The sequence below is a fragment of the Euprymna scolopes genome, chromosome 19 (assembly GCF_053919585.1).
Source record: "Euprymna scolopes isolate OS-2025 chromosome 19, ASM5391958v1, whole genome shotgun sequence".
In the NCBI taxonomy this organism is placed as follows: domain Eukaryota; kingdom Metazoa; phylum Mollusca; class Cephalopoda; order Sepiida; family Sepiolidae; genus Euprymna; species Euprymna scolopes.
The window spans coordinates 12,794,227-12,813,737 of NC_136500.1; the positions used below are offsets into that span (position 1 = coordinate 12,794,227).

At 34.8% G+C, this 19,511-nt stretch overlaps 1 protein-coding gene across 3 annotated transcripts in view; it reads left to right on the plus strand.

Annotated features, from left to right (window-relative positions):
* Positions 1 to 19,511, plus strand: part of LOC145303418 (guanylate cyclase 32E-like) — a 305,413-nt gene that overhangs the window by 14,237 nt on the left and 271,665 nt on the right. The window lies entirely within an intron of this gene.

Here is a 19,511-nt window from a genome sequence, read left to right on the forward strand (position 1 = left end):
CATTTAATTATTACGCTGATTTATTTTTATCCATAGTTCCTATATTCTGCATGATTGCGTAGAATTTAAGATGAAAATGTTCTAGCACACACACACACACACGCGCGCACTCACGCACACACACACGCACGCACGCACACATATATCCATTCAAAGCACACAAACATATATCCATTCAAAATATTAAAAGAAGCCATCAGCAGAGCATCACACATTAGCAGACACAACCTACTAACATACAAAAACAACAAAACATCCACACGAATACCTATGGTATTTCACTTCAATAATAACACAAAACATTTATACAACGCCATGAACAGATGTTCAAACAGTTACAACAGGACTCCACACTCAACACAATATACAATAAACAACCCATTTGTGCCAAACGACAGCTCCCCAAATTACATTCCTTACTCACATCCACTCGGATTAACCGCACCCTCACATCTCAAGGAAATAAACCTTGCAATAGGCCCAGATATCTAATATGTACACATATTAACACCAACAGCACATTCACCCCTCCCGGCACCAACATCCATCTCAAACTTCCCCCTTTAAATTGCAATAGCTCAAATGTAATATATCTGTTATGCTGCACCGAATACACAAAAGGCAATTACTTGGGGGAAACAGGCATGGAGTCCCGCCTACGCCTTAATAACCACAAACATACCATTAGAAAGAAATCTACACAGCATCCAGTAGCTATCCACTATAATTTACCTAACCACACAATAGTCAACATCAGATACATCCTCATGGCATCCAATTTTATTACACAATACCAGAGACGAAAATATGAAAAAAAAAATAATTCTAAAACTCAACACGCACACTTCAGGCCTTAACAAAAACCTGGAACTACTCAGTGACTACAATTTTTATAACTACAAAGATTTTCACTAACATTTTTCTTAGGACTAAACTGCACGGTGGGATGGGGTAAACCTTTTTTTTCTAACTCTTTCCGAAACCTTCACATTTTCCCTAATTTTTCTTTCTTTATACTCTCATACACATTGGTCTATGCATGTGTATGTGTGTGCGTATTATGTACGCATATATGCATGCATTTATGCGAGTGTATGTGCATATGTACCTGAAAGTGAATGTACACGTCAGTATATGTGTATACATGTATACGTATGTGTAGGTATATGTATATATATGTATGTATGTATATGTGGATATATGTGTATGTGTGTGCATGTATGTGTGTGTGTTTTTTCAAAACACATTTTCTTTAAGTGTTAATTTTCTTCATATTACTGTATATGTATATAAATGTATGTATTTCTCGCACACCTATACTTCTTTTCCCGTCTCTCTCTCTTCCCTTCTCCCTATCTCTCCCTACATTCACTTATGTAAACTTGCGTATATATGTATAGCTGTCTCTACGTGTAAATATATGCGCAAATATTTATGTATGTGCAGGTGTATTTGTTAGTATATGTATACATTTATTTGTATATATATATGCATATATATGTATATATTTGTACATGTGAGTATTTGTCTGTATACGTATGTGTATGTACATATTAATATATGAATTAATCAAAAGTAGCGTTTCGTTTCTGTCTTTAAACGGTTGAATTTGGAAACGACGTTTTCGTTCTTTTTCGAACGAGAAACAAATGAGTATCATAGCGTTTCTCCTCATGTATCTCTTATATCCTTTGAATTCTTATTCTTTCTTGGAATAAATAATATCATTAGAATTCAAAAGATTGGACGGCGCGTTTCTTCATTTTTATTTACTCTTTAATTTTTAATTTTTCCTTTATATGTGTATATTTAAAAAAAAAAAAATTATTACATTTTCACCCCAAACAAGGCATATTGCCACTTTGTTGTAGGGGGCTACTATCAGGGACATAGGCATCAGGTAGGAAGTTGGGCAGCAAGATGTCGGTTCACGTTGCACTTGAACTTCTGCATGTCAGTACAGTTGGGGAAGCAGAGACCCGTCAGGGAATTCCAAAGTCTAGCTGTCCTGGAGAAGAAACTACTGGAGTAGAAAGCTCGCTTACATCTGGGGATCTCTACTGTGAAGGGGTGGGATTTAGCTGCTTGTCGGGTTTGTCGGGGGTATTTACGTCGAGGGGGGCACAAGTGCTTGCAGTTCGTCAGAGCATTAAACACCGTTAAAGTACTTGTAGCAAAGGCAGAGGGATGCAGCATTTCGTCGATGGGACAGGGGCTGAAGTTTAGATGACAGTTCAGGACCTATCAGATTGGCGACTCTCTTTTGAACCTTATATAGGAGCGAGAGACTAGTGGTAGATGCACCAGCCCAAATATGACAACAATACTCCATACATGGGCGAATGGTGGCCTCATAGAGGTATAGGATACTTTCGGGCGTTAGTATCTTTCTTGCACGGTAGAGAAAACCTACCTTCTTCGCAGCGGTCCTAGCGATACTCTCGATGTAAGTGTTTCAACTCATGCTTCCTGAGAGCGTTAGGCCGAGGAGTTTACAGGATGTACTTTCAGATAAAGAGTCATTGACTATTGCTATTGGTGGTAGAAAAGGTTTCTTGTAATTATTGAAGGAAACCAGTTTAGTCTTGGCAGCATTGAATGTGACCATCCATTTATGTCCCCATTCCACTACAGATCGGAGGTCATCCTCTAGTGTTTCTGCCATTTCTTTAGATATGTGTTCATTTGTTTTCCTGTCGTGTCTGTTATAGAGTGTGGTGTCGTCAGCATATATACCCATCTCAGAGGCAATTTTGTCTGGGAGGTCATTTATGAATATTATGAATAACAGAGGTCCCAGAATAGACCCCTGAAGCACTCCCGTATTTATATCGTATTGTTTAGATGTACGACTGTCGAGGACAACTTGGATTTTTCTCTTTTCTAAGAAGGATTTAATTATGTCATGTATTCTTCCACTGATACCATATGATCTGATTTTCCTGAGAAGACCTTCATGCCATACCCTGTCAAAAGCCTTAGATATATCTAGAGCTACCGTTCTACCCACCCCCGCTTTGTCCAGTGGCTGGTATATACGTTCTGAGATTACAGTTAAGATGCCTGCTGTTGAACGGGATTGTCTAAATCCATATTGTTGGTCAGTCAGAAGTTCAGCACCTGTAAGGTAATGGACTAGAGCCTGGTTAATTATTGTCCCAAATATTTTGGCGAAAAGTGGGAGGAGGCTAATGGGGCGATAATTTACTGGGTCAGTTCTTTCGCCAAAAGTCTTGAAAACTGGTACTACAGAAGCAGTTTTCCAGCAGTCCGGAAAGCAAAATTCATTATGGCATTTGTTGTAAAGTTTGGAGAGAACTGGAGCTACTTCGTGGAGCACTTTTTTAATAGCACAGCTTGGATGATATCGGGTCCACATGCATTTGAAGTGTCAAGGTCTTTTATGATAGCATGTACCTGATAAGAGGTGATTTTTCAGATCTTCCACAAAGGAAAGTCAGGGAGGGAGTGGTTAGCAGGGTCCAGAGTGGAGTTGGAGGCAAACCGACTGGCAAGCATGTTAGCCTTCTCAGTTTCAGAGCAAACAACCTCATGATGGTTGGATAGTGGGGGGATTGTTGATTGCCCAATTATTTACTACGCTGTTGTAGATTTTCCAGAAGTCGCCGGTTCCTAATTTTTGAGCTTCCATACGTTTTTGGATAGTTTCAGTAAATTCTCTCTTAGCTGTCGCTATTTCTTTCTTACAGTTACTTCTGTAGTGCTGTATCTTTTTTTTATTACATTTTCACCCCAAGCAAGGCACATTGCCACTTTGGTGTAGGAGGCTACTACCAGGGGCAGCAACTACTGGGACACTATGTTGGGATTTGGGCAGCAAGATGTCAGTTCACGTTACACTTGAACTTCTGCATGTCAGTACAATTAGGGAAGCAGGGACCTGGAATGGAATTCCAGAGTCTAGCGGTTCTGGGGAAGAAACTACTGGAGTAGAAAGATCTTTTAAATCTAGGGATCTCTACTGCGTGGGGTGGGATTTAGTTGCCTGTCGGGTTTGTCGAGGGTGTCTACGTCGTGGGGGCACTATCAGAGACTTATTATTTATAAGGGACTGTCCTTGGTCGAGGGAGAGCAGTAGAGAAAATAAAAGTAGCTAATGTTATGTTGCCTGTTAAGTCTAAAGCACATAAAGGCTTTATCGTCCGATTCTAGTTTTGTTTCTCCAGTCAAGGGGAGGGTTTTCCGAATAAATGCCCCAAGCCCGTACATATGTCTGTCAGAGTCCTTACGGAAGAGTGGGAGATATCCAGGCATGTTAAAGTAGTTAGAGGGGATGGAGGAGTGTAGGTTAGTCTCACTTAGTGCTAAGATATCTGGGGTGTTTGTTAGGAGAAATGCTTCAACATTTAAATTAGTTCTAAGCCCACGGATGTTCGTAAATGCAAGCCTCAAGGGAGAAGACAGGTTGGTTTTGTTTGAGTTTGGGCCTGGTTTTAGCGTAATTTTTTTTTATTGTACTGTCAGTTTATTTGTAAAGAGTTTCACTTTAGGTAAGGGATGCTGAACAAGTTGTTATGCAGAATACCAGACATGCAACACAAGCAGACCATCAGTTGTCCTGCCATCTACTAGGATTGTGGCCTCGAGATAGCCCACCGGGGATGAGTGCAGGGCCCCTTTCCATGTGCGACATGGCACTACAAACAACCCGATATTTTACAACTGGTAATGGAGCAGCCGCTTTAAGCGCTACCAAAGAGTTATGGCACCTGTACTACCAGTCGGGAACAGCAGCCAGGAGCTGTCTATCCGGTACTCTCAACCCATTAGACGATGGTCAACTCAATCTACTTGTACTGGTATTATGGCATTCAAGCACTCCAAAGTGCCCAGTTTAAGGAATGGGGTGTGTCGGGAGTGGGGTAAACGGCGTTCATTGCCCTAGTCAGGAAACAAGATCGACCACTGAAGGTCTGTCGACTCCCTGTGATTCGACCTCTACGCCTAGCTAATAGGCAAAGAAGGAGTATGGAAGCCAGGCGATAGACAGTGCCTATCTACTCCTTAAGCAGTTTAAGTTTGCAGACCAGTAATTTTTTTGAGTCACCAGCTCTGGGAAGGTTGTCATAAAAAACTGGAGAGGCCTTCCTCCCCTTAGGTTTAGCTTCAGAGTTTTCCTTCTCCTGGGAAGATATACGGGTCTATCAGCACCGAGAGGGGTTTCCCCGCGCCTGGGTCCTAATCCAGTAATGAATTGGATTTGGGCCGATGCAAGTTGAAATAAACCGTTTGCATTATAACTTGCCGATATACGTCTGTACGTGTTATTGACCCATCAAAAGATTTTATTCGTTATCTTTGGTGTATATCTCCTATTATTTTCACTTTTAAGTAGCCAGTAGTTTAAAAGTTTCTCGGTTAAATATTTACACAGATAGACAGATACACATACATTTACTGTTTTATTCATATGGATTTTACTCTTTTTCACCCAGTGTAATGTAAGAGACTATTATTTGGGATCAGCTACATAGAACTATGGGAAGTTGCGCAAGAGGATGTTAATGCAGTCAGAAAAGCAGGAAAGAGTGATGGGAATTCCAAAGTCTAGCAGTCCAAAGACACAAAATACTAGATTAAAGGCATTTCGGCATCTAGAGACCTTCACAGTGAAGGGGTAAAATTATGTTGTTTATTTTATTGGTTATCTGGAGTATGTACGTCTAGGGAGCAACATTGCTATGAGTTCATTCGCGCACATGTCATTAAATTACTCGTAAAACAAGCGCAAGAATGTCACATTGCAACGATGAAACAGAGATTGGAGCTAGGCCGATAATTTGGAACATATTAGATTTGAAACTTTTTTTTGTGAATCATATAAAAGAGTGAGAGACTAGTGGTAGATACATTAACCCAGATGTGGCAACAATTCCCCCTCCTGCAGGGACAAATGATGGCTTAGTGGAGATATAGGATACTCTCATGTGTGAGTAATTTTGCAGCCGCCTTGGCAATGTCCTCGTTGCAGTGTTACAACAAACATATTACTCAATGGCTCTTCTTTTTGAATGAGGCTTAACATTCTTTAAAGACACTTGCAATGTGTTCCTACATAAAATAAACCTTCCAAATCTTTTTTCTCTATCAATCTTATGCAAGCCAAGTGCGCATGCGTCAAATAATTTAAATCGCAATTCAATCGATCAGTTTAAAAAAGAAATATTTTTATTTTATGTTCACCTTTTAACTCTTATCTTCTTTGAATGCGATTTGGTATTTCGCTTGATCTGATTGTCTTATCGACTGACACATCTCTACCTTTACTAAAGCGTTTATCGTTTAAATCATGTTTGTTTAATGCGAAAAAAGCCATCAAGCAAAAAAAAATTTGATTTGTAAAGTTGATCGGCGAAAGAAGAAGCATCAAATGGCAAATATCTATTGCAGATGGTTAAAGAAAAGATCGTTTTAAATGCAACATCTATTACTTCCTTTGCCCCTCCCAAAACAAAAAGCTTGAATTAAAAGTCAAGTAACTTTCTGCCTAATGAACGCACTACCATCGATTGTGATGAATGGGTGTATGAATAACAAAAAAAGTGATTCACTGACTAGCAAACTCAGCAACACGTGAATATATAAACCTACGGAGTAACGTCGATTCCATGCAGTAGACTAACGAATAATTGCAGGGATGAAATGCGGAAAATTCTGTTTCACTTAATTGCCATATATATAAATAATAAATGAATAATGGTAAATAAATCTATATATGAGTGCTTAAATTATTATCAATAAAGGGGCATTATATATATATATATGTATATATATATATATATGTATTATACTGAAATGAATAGAGGAATAAGTATTTTAAAGGCATATATATATATATATATATATATATATATATATATATATATATATGCATATATATAGGGGTAGGAAATCACGTAATATTGTGAAAATATTTGTTGATTTATTTACTTATTTAGTATTATTATTTTTCATTATATATTCGTTTTTAGTTACTTACTTATTAAATTTAGTCTCATTTACTAACCATTACTTTTTAACCTACATTTATGCATGTACTGCATGTATTTATTCATATATAATAGTTGTATCGATTGGTTTCCTAGATGCAAATCCAATGAAACTCACATGGTAATTAAAGAGTGCTCAATTCAGGATAGAGCTGGTATATAGTCTGTTTAAAAAAGAATCGATATTAAAACAGGACTAAAAATTACATCACAAAATTAATGTAATTTTGACTCCCGTTTTAATATGGATTCTTCTTTTGGTCTAATGGGGTGTTATCCTTGAATTGGGATTCCACTGAAACATGTATGCACATATGTAACCAATAATGTTTGTATAATAAACAGACAATATATATATATATATATATGCATATATATATATGTATATATATACATATATATATATATGTATATATATACATATATACATATATATATATATATATATATATATATATATATATAACAAAAGACTATATTCCAAATTTCAAGATGTTTAGGATCTTACCGTTTATTTGTTTAAGAACGTTGAAATGAACAATTCTTGACAGCACCTGTTTCATAGAATCATTCAAATAATTATTATGTCAGTTTTTGAATTCGTTTCGCCCTTAACTCATCAGAAGAAAAAGAGCGCATCAACTTTAAAAGAACATAAAAGGAATATTCACATGCTTACAGAATCCGAAACCAGAAGAGAAGTTACAATGAAAGTTCAAACATGGCGTAAGAAATTGAAAAATAATTGCAACTTCTTTTTCATCATATCGATAATCTTTACAACTCAGTTTGCGTTACAGTTGTTTACCATTGATTTTTCGTTGGTAGCTACCATTAATCTTCACTGGAATTCGGGTGGCAATAAGTCTCCCTAACGCCCCAATCCTCTTCGCATTCATGCAGTAAAGTTCTGATTAGTTCTTCCTCTCCTCCGTCTAACCATTTCTCCTTGACCATTCACGACTATTAGGTGTAGTGCCAGTTGATACCAACACCTTTTTTGGGGGGTGGGTTAATCTAACTTGAAATGGTACAGTTTCAGTTTTCTTGATTGCTTGTGGTGTTCCTTTGTGTTTCACTTCTGTAACAGTTTTATATGTCCGGCTAGTGTCTGTAGCTCATGTGTGTTAGTCTCCGCATTCAAAAAGTTTCTTTAATACTAGCATTTCAGCCCGGCGTGGCTCGGGTGGAGGTGTATGTTGAGCAAAAAAAAAAAAAAATCGGTCAATTTTTAAAAAATTGACCTCTATTATGATCCCTTAACATTTATTGTTTTGGGCTCAAATCAAGTTATCAAGTTAGATCCATGTCCAAGGAACGTATATCTAAAATTTCAATTGCTTATACCTAAAATTGGTGGAGGAGTTTGGTAGAGTTCTCAAAGGTCAAATCGTTGAACTTTGACCCATTAACAGCCAAAACCGTTGAACTTTGACCCATTAACAGCTGAAAACCGATTACAAAGATTTCTCCAAATCTCAGTACCCTGTATATCAAATTTCGAATCTATAGACTGAAAATTGACAGAGTTATTGTGTAGGGAAATGTACACAGACAGATAGACATACAGACAGACACTCAGTTTTATATAATAGATGTATATTTACGCCGTTTTCATTATTATTTCCCCCTGTACTTCTTAGACATTCCTCTGATTCCAATTTCTCCCACTAATTTTATCAAAGTTTATCGAGATTATTCCCAGTGTTCTTACCAGTATTGGTGTTATCTTGACTTGCTTCATCTTCCATATCCCTTTCAGCTCTCTGGCCAATTCAGTGTATTTGGTCCGCTTCTCTGTACACTTGATATTCATCCTGTTGTCTGCTGGAACGGGAAATCTATAATATGGTAGAGCTTTTTGCTTGGATGTATTTAGCTGTTTGTACGTACACGTCCCATAGTCTTTTGTGACTTCAGTTTTCAAATGCTGCTGACGGTTTGTACTTGTACTATTTGTCTGAGTATTCAAAATGCAGTGGTGTGCATACTTTATAGTGTACTGCCTTGCCTACTTGGCCATGTCTATTCTTGTATCCTTTTGGGGCTAGTTTGCTGGATTCACTTGTTATGTAGTTTATCGCCTCACTTCTTTGTTCACAGTGTTTGCAGTTACTGTTTTCTAGTTCTTTGCGATATTTGTTTTGGTGTAGTTAGTTTTACTCGCATTATCTTATACAGCTGTAATTAGAGATTCAGTTTTTCTATTTAGGTTTCATTTTCGTAGCCCCATACAAGTGTGATTTTTTGTGATTCGTATGAATCGTATGTGTAGCTGTTGCTCTTTCTTTCACGTTTTATCCCTTACCTCTGTTTCCTTTTCTGTTCATTTTTTTTCAGTGTTTTTGCTGCGGTAATTATCCTTTTAGTGGTCTGCATTATGCATTTTTATAATTCTTTTTTGTGCGTGGCAGACTGTCTTCTATACAAATCAAGGCTCTGCCTCCGTCTTTTCTGTTCACATAGAGTCGGTCAGCATCATCCTTTGGGTGTAGTACACTGTGCGTTGTCATAAGTTTCCTGGTCTTTTGGTCGAGTTTCTAATCACATATATTATATATTTGTAAAACAGTTGCATTTGATGATTGAGACGAACACACATGCATTCAAAAATTAAAAATATAATAAAAAAGACAACGTTCTTTTCTTTAACAAACAGTTACAAGAATTCTTTTGAACTGTTTCAAAAGTTTTAGCAAGAAATGAACGCAGTCCAAAGATTTCAATTATTTTCAACGTCTTTCATTTTTATTCATTTCGTCACATTTTGTGACATGGAACGGAGGTCCGCTCAAAATATCCCAAAATTAAAAGCAATAACATCGTTTTTAAGTTTCTTACACTTGCCATAACCTTGATATATATATATATATATATATATATATATATATATATATATATATATATATATATATATATATATATATATATCAGAATAAAAGGAATTATAATATTTCAAATATATTCTTTGTCTTATATAGAATAATAAAAATCTTTTGATTTGAAATTAAACCATTTCACGTCATAAATTTTTAAATGTATTAAACGACTAAAATTATATATATATATATATATATATATATATATATATATATATATATATATATATATATATATATTCGTGAGATCCGACGTTGCCCGAGAATGAATGAGGATTCAACCATGTTTCACCCAATGTTTTCATCGAAATCAGTAAAATCGACCATTTTTCAATCTTACCCGCAGTTTCTTAGTTCACAATACATTGTAGTCTACATTACACTGAAGAGAATCTACCATCGATTTTATAAAATTATTTTTATATGATAGCTTGAATTAAACTTTAACATGCAAATATCATGTATCATGGTTCAATTGTGATTAACTGAGAAACATTCATTTCGGACGCGCCCCTGTCCTCTCAAAGAACCTACTGTGATTTTATGTGCCTTGCTTTTCTAATTATGCGGTGATAATTTATTTGATTAAAGTTTAAAAATGCAAAAGTCAAGTATCATTATTAAATTGTGCTCTAAACAGAAACATTCATTTTGAACGAGCCCGTCATACCAAAGAACATACTGTTGATTTTATATGCCTTGCTTTTCTGCTTGTGCAATAATAAAACTTCTCAAATGTACTGGTGATGTTAGGCGTTATATATTTTTCTTTATTAAATATACAAATATTTATTTTATTTTTTTAAATTTTTTTTTGAAAATATTTTTACTTACATAAAAGTTATCCGTGAACACGTGTCTCTTGTTATCACCCATCATCAGCATGGCCACACTTCTCGCAAGGAATCGAACTCGAAAATACACATATTCGGTCTAGCATTTTATCGCTGAGCCACGAGGCCTTGTCCGATTCTATACACGAATTTTATAGCTTATAAATATAGATTTGTTTTTTTTTTTATTAGCGATATAATCAGTTTTTAAATGCTCACTTTTTCACTTCCGAAACGAAAACAAAATAACCGCTAAACTATCGATTGTGTAAATATGAATTACGTATATAAATGAATATGTTTAGGAAGCTGAAAACAACGCATTTTTTATATAAACAAATTTATTTGCTTAAATCAAATAAGATATATTTCGATCCTATACATCTTTGTCAATGAAGAGTCTTCTTTTCTTTTTCTTTTTCTTTTTTTGGTCGGCATGGTGTAGTTCTGCGGGCGATCTTAAAAATAGCTTTTCTCTCTTATAGATAAGTAATAATATTTCAGAAAATCATTCTTAAAAAAATCTTTTTTTCAAAAAACAAATTAATTATAATCTGGAGATTTAGCTTAGTGATAGAGCATTCGACTACAGATCGAATTATCCCTGTTTAAGCTCGGGTGTACGTCACGAATTTATTTTAATTTTTTTATTATTAATGAATTCAATTTAATATAAAATGACTTCACAAATTATTTCTTCGGTTGCATATTTTAAAGCTAAATATTAATTAGAAGTAACTTTTCCAGGGCATTCATCATCAAGCCCAAATATCAGCTGACGTGATTATTATAAACAAACACAAACGGAACTTGATGAATAATATTATTATTTAATTTTTTTTCGAATTAGTCCATTGGGCAAATATTTAATAATATAATAATCAATAGAGAATTGGTTCTATAATAATATATATATACGATCTGCATAAAATCAAATATCATGTTTAAGCGTATTGTACGATCGATCACATACCTATGTGAAAGCTTTTCTGTAGAATTAACTGGATTCAAATTTGGCACACTACAGTTATCAATCCACATCGTTAACCACTTAACCACCGCCACCTCCCTGTTGCTGCTATTATTGTTTTTAAGCGTATTGTATTTCTGTACAAAAACCACGAAATCTTTCCTCGGCGTTTCCCGCGCATTGGCCGTGAGTTATCATTATAACTATAAGATTTCAGGGTTTTAACCCCAACAAATAAAACAACCGTGGCATATGAACCCGGAGTAGTTTTGACACAGAAAACAAAACGGATGGCGATTACACATGCGCAGAAGCAACGTTAGATTTGCAACGCTGCGCTTGAAACATCATTAATTGCCACAGGCGCAGAGTTGGAGATGATCAGAGTACGACGGATCCCGATGTTAGCTCCTTCTGGGTGTTCACTTGCTGAATAGCGTTGGCACTATCACAGTAGGAAAGTGTAAGACTTTAACACTGGAATGCTCATTTACAAACAAAACTACTAAACGCAAGAGCAAAAAATAAACAAATAAATAATAATAATAATAATAATAATAATAATAATAATAATAATAATTGGTTTCCTGTGATAGGAAGAAAATTTAATTATTCTTAATTTTTTTATAAATTCCATCGGTGAATATCAAAGATTCCTTTTCACTTCTCTTTGTGTTTTGTTTCTTTTTCGTAATTTTCACAAATTCGTTACAGCTTAAAATCTCATGGAGCAACGGAAAAACATTTCGTCATATTCCTTGTTTGATGTATTTTGATTTGTGATAATTTTTTTTAATTTCACACACATTTTAAGGAGCGGACACAACTTGTTTTTAAGCGTAATCAAATTTGTGTCTTCAATTTTCTTTTTTTTTTTAATAACATCCAAAAATTGGAACAAATTTTGAGTAACAAAAAGCAAATTAATTTCTTTATTTAATTTCAAATCGAGAGACGAAAAAAGTCGAAATTAATAAAAAACTAAACTTTCCAAAAAAGTCTCGCAAATGTCTTGAAATTTCTTTAAACATATTTAGTTCAATCATTCTGTGACCGACTAATAAATATCAGATTATAGAAGGGAGCATTTTGTAGTTTGCTTGAAGCATTGTACGTAGTGAAAAAGGGGTTGTGTTTGAGGGCTATGACAATGCAGTTTGTGGGGAATGCAGTCTATGTAGCAAAAGAATAACAATTTTGAAGGAATTTCAATAATTTTCAAATTTTTATTTACCAGAATAGTGTGTCGCACAAGATGGTAGGTTTGTGAATTTTCCAAAATACCTCTTTGTCTCCCTGTTTGAGAGCTATTTAAGCTTCAATTTTTCCACCGATAAACAGATTATTCTCGAAATTTTGTGGAAATTCACAAACCTACCATCTTGTACGACACACTATTCTGGTAAATAAATATAATAAAACGTGATTGAAATTCCTTCAATATTATCATTATTTTTTAATTTTCCACCACAAACATATTATGATACAGTTCATGCGAATACAAGCCCTGCCACAAATGTGCAAACACTTTCCGCTGCTTCATTGTCATGTCACAGTAATGAAAATATCCAAAAATTGCGAAAAAAATGAGGTAAAAATTAATTATTAATAAAAATTGTTTTAGCAAAAATGAGTTTTACTAAAAAGAAAAAAGAAACAGGAGTTCGAATCGTAAGAGGGGAGGCAAATATTTTCTGTAAACTTTGCAAAATTGATCAAAACTCAATTTTCGTTGATTGTCTTCAAAAACTGTTTCCATTAATAAATTTTCTACCTATCGTTTTTCATAACTTTTGGATATGTTCATTACTGTGACATTATAATTAAGTAGATACCATTGGCTTTACTTTAAATTCGATATTTTGATTTTTAAATTTCAATATTATAACGCCGACGATGATTATAAATATTGCAATGTGCTTAGCACAGAAATATTGATAAGAAATGTTTTCACAAGGAAAAAGATTCAATTTCGCTTTTGTGCTCGTGTATTTTAAAGATGCTAGTGAAACAACAGTTCCAATGGTTACAATATATAGCATTCAGTCGGTAGAATTTTTAGAAAGACATCAATAGCAATGCATCTCGAAAATAGATGCTTAATTTTGCGTAATCAATTGGCATATATAATAATAATACCATGGACATTGCCATCAAATTTAACTCAGTGTATTTTTCTTTCAAAAATACATATTCCACCCGGAAGATTGGTAACATGGAAACATTTTTTTAATTTTTATGCAATAAGCAAAAAAAATCAGATCACGTAATTTTTAAATGCCAGTGTTGCTCTATTTTTCAGCTATCAGTGAAATAATCAGATTTTTTTCACTGAATAATAGTTTATTCTTTTCTTACAATTATTTGACTTACATGACGTAATATTTGGAAACAAATATGTTAATTGTTGTTTAGCATGATCAAACACATTATTCATAAACGATGTCTTTATTTTATAGCATAACATAAAAGCATAACAGAAAATGTGTGGAAGATACCTATGTGACTTAAATGTTGAAATAAGAGGGAAAGAAAGATCCAAGCCATGTATTCTTCTTATATTTTGTACACGACCAACAATGTTCATCAACCTAATATTTTCCTTTTCTGAGAAGGAATGACATTAATTGTTGGTATTTATTTCAAATATGATGAAAATCGAATCGGAAAAAGTATAATGAGGGATATTTTTTTCCTAACACCGGTCGAAATTTGTGACATCACATTTGTTGCCATACTAGAACTCCATTACGACCAAGAGAGGTTGATATTGGCTGCACAAGACCAGGGCCTCATGACAAACGCCTTCAAAAAGATGTGTGGTCTAAGCAACAATAATAAATGCATTTTCTGTAGCACTGAGGTTGAGAGTGTGGGCCACCTGATTTCTGGTTGCAAAGTCCTACTTGGAGATGGTTATTATACAGATCGCCATAACGGAGTTTGCAAATACCTTCACTGTAAGATATGTAAGAAACTCAACATTCAGTGTAGTAAAAAATCCTGGGAACATATACCCGAACGAACAGTTGGGAATGACAACTACACTTTTCACTATGACTACATAATCCCTACTGCTACATATCTAGAAAACGCAGCTGTTAAACCAGATATAGTGATTTGGGACAGAGCAAACAAAAAAGCGACCGTAATAGAGGTCAGTGTACCCAATGATACAGGGCTTAACAGAGTTGAGAGGGAAAAGATAACAAAGTATCAAGGACTTATGTATGATATGAAACGAAATTGGAAATTAAAAGACGTTTCAATTATACCAGTTATCATAGGAGCAACTGGGCTTATGAAAAAGAACTTTAAAAAGTACATAGCAAGCATACCCGGTGAACCAAGTGCAAGTGAAATACAAACGATTGCACTGAAAGGGACGGCTAGAATCCTGAAAAGATCTCTTGGTTGGACTCACTAAAATAGGGGTAAACGTCAGACATCTGGTTGGATGTCCCATCCCCTAGAAGAAAAAGTTTAAGAAAAATGAAAAAGAAAAGAGAGAACTTCAGTATAACCTAAATGCATTTTTTTTGAAGTGACGTTTGTTTTATTAATTTGAAAAATATTTAGCTGGTCATTATTTTACGATATGAAAGCAGATTTCTTTTTTAAAAAGAATTTAATGGCGCCATTTTTAAATACAGAATAATAAAACCTTCGATTAATATTTTAAAATGAATATTTAGCTAAGAATGAATTTTAAAGAAGGTCAGTTTTTATAATAATACTATTATGGTGGTGAAAAAATATGTCGTCTTTGACGTTCAACTTCAAATCAAAAAACGACATTATTTTTGCACCCGCCTAATAGCAGGCAGCTTGGCGTTGCCCAGTCGTAAAATGCGCATAAATATTATATTTCGATTCATGCTCCATTCATTTCTTATTTATTATTATACAGCCAATTCTTTATTGATTATTATCAAATATATAGCAATGGTTTCAACCGTTCTAAAACTATGACTTGGGTACTATCCGTTAGAATCAAAACCAGGACATTTAGTGCTTCAGGCTTGGTCGTTATTTATCTCGTCATCGTCGTTACCATGGAAAAATGGATACGAAAAGTTAAATATTTAGCGACTTTGAGTTATTAATGTTTTAATTTTGAACATGTGCAAAAGAAACAGCAGGCGTAATATTTTATTCAACTTATCCTGCCAAGGTTAATTGTTTTCAACTTTGATTCTTAGCTGCAATTGTTGCCAGATAAAACCAAATCAAAAGTGTATTACTAATCCAAATCCGTAGACCAAATATTCAGAGAGGGGTTTAGTAGATTCTTTTCGCACCGTACACCGACAAGGTCACTGTATATATATATATGTGTGTATACATATATATATATATATATATATATATATATGTGTGTGTGTGTGTGTGTGTGTATGTGTATATATATATATATATATATATATATATATATATATTTGAAAATAATAAGCGGAAGTTTCTCGAGAGCTCTTTCGGCTATCATCTCATCAGGAGAAAATCGATAGCAGTACAAAATAATATTGTGTCGAAAATAAAGAGATCTAATGGGGAACTTATTAAATGTGACAAAAGTAGGGGGACACTAAAATAAATTTATTGACGTTTAAAAACGATTAAAATATTGGCACAACGAGGGAGGAAAAAAAAAACGGGAGAAAAGATTCAAAGTTCCCCAAAGAGAAATAATGCGTTGGATGTTTCCTTTTGCCAGCACAAAGAAGGTTGACGCACCGCAATAGGGACAGATTCCAAAATCTTTAAATGGCTTTTGGAGTCCGCTCTATGTAGCACCTCGAACCAATCTATTTTATATCTATCGGCACAGCACGGGTTGTCAACCAAATGCTGGCCAATAGCAGAGTCCAAGGCTGCAGAAGGAGGGAGACCACCAGACCCCATACTCCCTTGTCTGATCTTCGAGGGAACATGCTGGTTTATACGAATCAAAAGGTGCAAGGATGTTCGCCCAACATTACCAGCATCGCACTGGCATTTGAATTGATATACAATATTGCTATTTTGGATGTAAGGCAAACTATCCTTGCGAAATACGGAAAAGCAGGTCTCGTAGTATATACCAAACGCAAGGACACAGAATTAAAGCAGTCGTAAATACTTCTGCGAATCTATTTGGAAAGTCTATTACTCTTTTCCCCAATCCACAGTAATTTTAAATAAACCGGGCATTTCAAGGGTCCAAAATTTTTAGGGGATTTAAAATCTGCAAACTTTTGGAAAATACAGTCATCAATAAGGTCAACAGGATAACCATTATTGATGAATATTTCCCTGATCTTATCGAGTTCGGCGTCTAATCTGTTAGGCGAACAAATCATGAGGGCTCTATGTACCAAAGTATTAATTAAGCCGACCTTACGTGATTTAGGTACAAAAGACAACCAGTTCACATATAGGCCAGTAAATGTCGGCTTTTTTATAAATTGTAGTGAGAAAGCCCCCCTCCCTTGAACGTTCGACAAGAACATCCAAGAAAGGAAGCGAATTGTCCTTCTCACTTTTCATACTGAACTTAAGAGCCCCATGTAAGGAATTCAACCTATTAAAAAATATCGACGCTTCACTTTGCGATGGAAAAATAGCAAAAGTGTCGTCAACATATCTGAAATATACAGTGGGTTTAGTTGTAGAATTAAACATAACGGATTCATGGTACCCGACGAAAATATCCGCTAAAGTTGGGGCCAACAGACTCCCCATTGAAACCCCGTCGACCTGACAGTACATAATATCACAAAAACTAAACTCCACGGATTTAGTGCACATTAAAATGAGTTCAATAAGAATCTCTTTAGAAAGCCGTGGAGCAGTCAGGCGACCATCATAGAGCGCGTCGGTACATATGCGTATAGTCTCATCCAACGGTATGTTGGTAAATAGACTAGAGACATCAAATGAGCACATAAAAGACGTCTCTGCATTTGAATCCAACCCACGTACACAATCAACGAACCAAAAAGAATCAGGGATGCAATGCGTGGTATATAACTCGCGCACACGTTGCAGAATTTCCACAAGCCACTGAGCCAAAGAATGTTGTGCTGAACCAACCATTGATAAAATAGGTCTCAGTGGAACACCTTGCTTATGGATTTTGGGGAGACCATACATTCTGGGACGTTGTGACCCAGAGGGCCTGATCCTGTCATAGACGTACTTGCAAAAAAACTCTTTTTTTAAATAATGCAAGTAGACGTCTTTGCATTTTAGCCTCGTTCTTGGGAGTATTATCCGTCAACTCGACGGGGCCGAGTTTACGGAATTTCATCATTGAGAATAACTGCCATTTTCTATATATAGGGTATTTGGATCAGTAATACACTTTTAATTTATATATATATATATATATATATATATATATATATATATATATATTTCCAAATCAAAAGTGTATTACTGATCCAAATACCCTATATACCAAATTTCAACTCCGTAAACCAAATATTCAGAAAGGAGTTTAGTAGATTCTTTTCGCACCGCATACCGACAAGGTCACTTATATATATATATATATATATATATATATATATATATATATATGTGTGTGTGTGTGTGTGTGTGTGTGTGTGTATATATATATCCGTGTTTTAGTAGGTTTCCATATTAAATTCTACGCAATTATCCAGAATATATAAACTATACATAAATAAAGTTCAGCGTAATAGTTTTAATTAAACCAATCATCTAATAAGAAACCATAAAAATGAATAAGTAATTAACATGCTAGTTTATCGAAAGAATATGCAAATTAATTAATCTTTTGTAGTCGCTCGCATATCCGTGATTGAGTATATTAAAAAGTTCTTTTTAATTAAATTTAAATAGAAAAAGTACTGTTTGAGTATCAATGTCTGAGCGAGAAAAAAACTTCAACTTTGTAGGTATGTAGATAGATTAACCCTGATAGACATTTATTATGTCAAAAGTTATATTATTTTCAACAGTAAATTATATAGAGTGATGTAGAAAACACCGTGGAATTTCCACCAGATTCTTAGGTATTTTGCGTGTGTTTGTGTTCGTAGCCAAACATAAGAATATTAACACGATGTTATATATTACAGGTAAGTATATCTAACAACGCCTATGTATACATATAACCAACAGTATTATATACATACTGTATAAACACAATCCTTTTCCACGTTTATAAATATTTACAATTCTTTTAAGTAAATAAAACTTCACATATATTTATTAGACATTAGATTAAACATCCCGTATTATCATCTTTGTTTTAAATGTTCGTGTCAGTGTAGACACGCAAGAAGGGGTTAGCCATAGAAAATAATTCACAGCCAGTTAAAATTAGGGCCAGTTTTGTTTTATTGAAAGAAGGTCGGAAGGTCAGAAACATTCTCTTCTGACATGTATTTACAATAGATCATCAAGAACATCTGGCATTATCCGGGAATGAATCAGATAAGGGGTCTCTGCGTGTTGCAACTCAGAAGCTCACGTTTATATTATACTAGCATAGGTGCCCGGCGTTGCCCGGGTTTTTGGAGGTGTATGCTGAGCAAAAAAAAAAAGGTCAATTTATTTTTAACTTTGACCCCTATTATGACCCCTTAACATTTATTGCTTTGGGCTCAAATCAAGTTATTAAGTTAGATGCATGTCCAAGGAACCTATATCTAAAATTTTAAGTGCTTAGACCCAAAATTGTCGGAGGAGTTTGGTAGAGTTCTCAACGGTCAAATCGTTGAACTTTGACATCTTAATAGCCAATTTTCTGGCCGAAAACAATCACATAGATTTTTCCAAATCTCAGTAATCTGTATATCAAATGTCGAGT